Source organism: Delphinapterus leucas, chromosome X (genome assembly GCF_059928025.1).
Source record: "Delphinapterus leucas isolate spDelLeu-1000000601 "Yukka" chromosome X, BTC_Dleu_Yukka2, whole genome shotgun sequence".
In the NCBI taxonomy this organism is placed as follows: Eukaryota; Metazoa; Chordata; class Mammalia; order Artiodactyla; family Monodontidae; genus Delphinapterus; species Delphinapterus leucas.
Genome location: NC_143150.1, coordinates 124,258,587 through 124,263,480, shown reverse-complemented (window position 1 = coordinate 124,263,480; position 4,894 = coordinate 124,258,587).

The following is a 4,894-nucleotide window of genomic DNA, read 5'->3' as shown; positions in this document are numbered from 1 at the left end:
AGAGTGACTAGTTAAATTTAGCTTATCCAAACAACCCAAAAATGCCCCACCTATTCTTGTTCAAGGAATTTCAATAACTCTAACATAGGGTCAAGCAGTGAGGCTACTCACAGGAGACCCCACGTGGCCATCGTCAGGGCAGGGGTGGTTAATATCTATGCGATCCTCCAGGTGGGATACAGGACTGATGAGAGATTTTAGAACAGATGTTTTCAACCTTGGCTGCACATTGTGTAACAGGGAAGAGCCAAATTTGACTACATGTTGGATCTGTTTCTTTTACTTTAACCTTTGCTTTCCGCTGCTTTTGTTCACTAAAAGGATACTGTCTGGACATAGTGGCCTGCCTCGGGGAGCTCTTCCCCTCTGCCTGAATGGTAAACCAAAGTGCCTTTGTTCAGGGAAACATCCAGACCCTGTCCACCTGTGAATGGCTACAGGCAAGAAGAAATTAACACATCCCCTCCCCGAGGCTGGCCGTGCCAGGTGATATTTTCAAAACTTATGGCCTTTTTACTCTACTTCCTCATCTCCTCCCACTCTGTGTGCTGTAAAAGAAACTGGCATCCAGACCCCGATAAGATGGTTTTTCAGAGACTAGTCTGCCATCTTCTCAGTCTGCCGGCTTTCCGAATAAAGTCGTCTTCCTTGCATCAACACCTCGTCTCCGATTTATTGGCCTGTCTTGCTGGGAGCGGAGCGAGCTTGGACTCGGTAACAATTGGGCTCACCTGAGGAATTTTAAAATACTGACGCTGGGGTCCCGCCCCCAGAGATCCTAATTTAATTGGTCTGGGGTGTGGCCAGAGTGCCAAGAGTTTAAAAAGCTCCCCAGGTGATTGTGATGCACAGCTACAGTTGAGAAGCAGTGTTTAGAGCAGAGCTCGCCAGCCTGTTTTTACAAATAAAGATTTTTTTGGAACATAGCCACCCTTCATGTATATAGCAGCTGTGGCTGCTTTCCTGCCACGATGGCAGAGTTGAGTACGTGCAACAGAGGCCTTAAAACCTGCAATGACAAACATATTTACTACTTGGTCCTTTACAGAAAACGTCTGCAGAGCCGCTTTGAAGAGAAACTTCAGAAGGACATTGAGTATCATGTGAAAAGCCATTTTAGAGGGATTTTTGCTCAGGGTAATGGCAGAATTCCCTTAAGGGGATTCTGACAGAGACAAAATATTCAGAGGACATAAATATTAAGGTACGACAAAGGCAAATGAGCCTTCACAGCTGTGCCTGTTTTCCTTGGCTTGGAGCGGCAAGATGGAGGTCAGGAAGAAGGAAAGGCCAGGCAGGTTTTTGCTGCAGAAGCAGGAGCTGTTTTTAGGAAGAAACAATCCTGAAAGGAAAAGGCTGTGAGGCAGAGACGAGCCAGGGAGCTTCAGGTAAGAGTTTAAAAGGTTTTGAGGGTGGAGAGTGGGGGTCGGAGGTGGAGCTGAAGCTGTCACCCTGTACGAGTGGCACTGCAGAGGTGGACGTCTCTGGTGATTTTTAGAAATTTGGCTGTGTGCTCTGAATCATAATGCCCTTAGGCTGAGAGACTTCTATAAAGTTATATATGTTTTTCATGCTTTTTTTTTAAACATCTTTATTGGAGTATAATTGCTGAACAATGGTGTGTTAGTTTCTGCGTTATAACAAAGTGAATCAGTTATACTTCCATGCTTTTTAAAATGTTAGTTTTGGTTGTTTTGCAATGTGACTCTGTACTATGATTGGTCCCAATGGAAGCCAGAAGTATTTGTGTTAAAGGATGAATGTGTCGTAAAACCATCCATCTTCAGCAGCCTTGTAGCAGTTGGAATAGAACATCTAGAGAGTCACCTGCAGGAAAGTAAAGGAGTAAGATGGGAGAGGTAAAAGCTTGCAGAAGACCAATGTAACATCACTGGGTCAGTTTTCCCAACTCTGAGCTCTAAGTAAGTCTGATAGGACACGTGTAAAGGAGCATCTGCTCTGCTCCTGGTCACTGGAATCCAAGACCATTTTATTCATCCATCTCCAATTTACTGTGAGGAATGGGACACCAGCACTTTAAGTGATTGTCCAAACCAACATTATTGCCAAAGTCATCCTCTTTTAGATCTTAGATTTCTGTCACTCAGAATCAAGGCTTTTAAAAGGTGGAGGACAGGAATTGGAATGAATACAAATGCTTTTGCCCCTGGAGAAGGCTTCCTAGAATTACCAGGAAACACTTCACTCTTTCCCTGGTTTGTCAGTTCTCCCAACAAGAGAGAAATGGCTTAGGAACCTGCATTCCTCAAGACCCTGAATGATCTGGCACATATGGAGGTGACCTAGGATAATGTGAATCACGGGGTTGTCAGCCTTAGAGCAAGGGATCAAGTCAGATGGCAGAGGCAGGAAGCAAATCTGGGCTTCCAGCATCTTGGACAACCAACACGAGCTGGGTGTTTATCTCTAATTCAGAAACCAGTCATCATTATTATCATTTATTCATCATCATCGTTATCATATTCCTACAGGCTGAACCCTGAGAGCATCTAACTCAAGAGTATTGCAATAAAATATCCATAGGAAGTGTGCCTGCCTACGGTATATTTCAAAAGTAGAATCCTTCAGTTTCAGCCCTTCTCCCATTTCTGTCTATGCTTATCTCTCTATACACACTTATCATATTGTTTCATAAATATTGGAAGGCTTCGTTATCCAAGGATAATATGTATCTGAAAAAGGCCGTTTAAAAAAAATCCACCTAAAATAGGAACCAATTGTCATTAGTAAGTACTGGAAAAAAAGATTGGACCATAATTTCATTCTGAAAAAAAAAATTTACTCTTAAAAAAAAAAGGAAAATAATTTTATACACTCTCAAATATTAAAGATTCAATACAACTGCCATATATTCTTAAAATGAACAACAATGACACATGTTGATTTTTCTTAGGCCATAATTGTTCTGGAAAAACTGTATGATGGTTTTGTGTGGCCCTCTCTTCACAGTTGGCTTTCAGGCACGGTCGCAAATGTCATCTTATAAAAACTTTTGAAGGTTTCCTCAGTTTCCCACAGAGACCTCGCTAAAGCCCTTGATATTCAAATCTTTTTTTTTTTTTCAAACCCCATACTCTGACATTGTAGGGGAGGAAAAATAATTTTCCCTCTACCCTTCTAGGTTCTTGGCTGAGACTCCTACCCCCTGGAATAAAAGAAAGATTAACAAGAGAAAGACAAAGAGAAGTTTCATAACATGTGTACCTCCTATATACATAGGAGAGACCCAGGGAAACTGAGTAAACATGGTCTAAGCCATAACCACCTTAAATATTGTCTTCAGCACGGTAAACAGGGATAAGGTTGCCTTCTCCATTGATAAGAATTTCTCTTCCGATACAGAGGGAGACACCCTTACAAGCGGAGATTTCCTTTATAAATGTAAATTTCCCTTACAAAAGAGTAAGTTCTACTCTTTTTAGAGTTTCTTTCGTGTCTGCTTTTTCTCAAAAATAATCAGCTCAAAATATTCTTTATACCAAAGAGGCACATTTTGGGGTGCCACATTCCGTTAGCCTTCATTTGGAGAGGAGGATGGGATTGCTGCTTCAGAGTGAGAAATGGACACAAGACAGCTGCTCTGAATAACTCTCATCCTGGACAGTATTCCATCCTTGTTCATTTTCGCTTCTTCCAGTGTTAACTCCAGCAGATTCTTATCTTGGCTTTGCCAACGATTTGAGCCTTTCTCCTGATCATCAGCTTTGTGAAATCCTTCATGTTAGCAAGCTGTGTGATTTCAGTTAAAAACTATTTGCATTACTTTGTTAGATTTTACAATACCTACGTTCAATGACACAGTTATTTACCTGCCTCCTTCACTAGATTAAGAACTCTTTAACGGAGAGGATGTGACTTATCTTGTACCGCCAATGACTGGCATAAAGTAGGCACCAATTAATGTTAGCTGAATTTAATGGCTTTTCATTTAAGATCTTCATCTTCAAATACTCACTAGTGTGAAAGGAAAATAAAAATGGAGTCAGTATTGCTAAGAGAGCTCTCTAAAATGGAGCCAGGAGACCACTGAGGAAGTATGACTTATGTACATCTCAGCCCGGATGGAATCTGACCTTTTGACCACTCATTGTCGTAACACAGCCATCCACAACATCTGGACAATGTTCCAGAAACTCGAGACACTTATTGGACCCTTACCCTAAAATAACTTATGACAGCCTATCCCTTCAGTACAAATATTTCTTGTGTCAGAGTACAGCCTTGTGTCTTTCACCTTGATAAGCTCCTGATTCTTGCTCTTACCCAGAACACTTTTGGCTTTACCCAAATCTGTGTCTCCCAAATTGCAATTCTTAAGACTGCAAATAAACTCTTACTTGCAGCCTTCTGCATTTTTTTGGTCGACGTTACCAAAGACGCCGACACAGTAGGCAGGGATATGCCTTAGTGTCAAAGAGGGATGCTTGGCTGGGGACAAATTTTACTAAGTAGTCAGTTCCTTAGTATATTTTTAAATGTTACATTGACTTTTGCTTCCCTGAGCAATCTGTGAATATTTGAATAATAAATATTTGGACACAAGCACCACTGATACTGTTTAATTATCAGCCTTCTTAATGGAGGGGCTGTGACTTATTCATCTTCTACCTCTAATAACTACCATAAAGTCGGTATCAATTAACAGTAGTTGAATTGAATGTCTTTTCATGTAGTATCTTCATCTTCCAATAGTTCCAGGCCAAAGAGAACCACATAATAAGCAGCATATCACCCAGTTAGATTATTGGCAGTGTTAGAAAGACAATCCGGAAGTAACTTTGAGCACATGCAATGTGTTCCATAAGTGTTCTTTGTTGTTGCTGGGTTTTTTTTTCATTTTTTAATTTAATTTTTATTTTACATTGGAGTATAG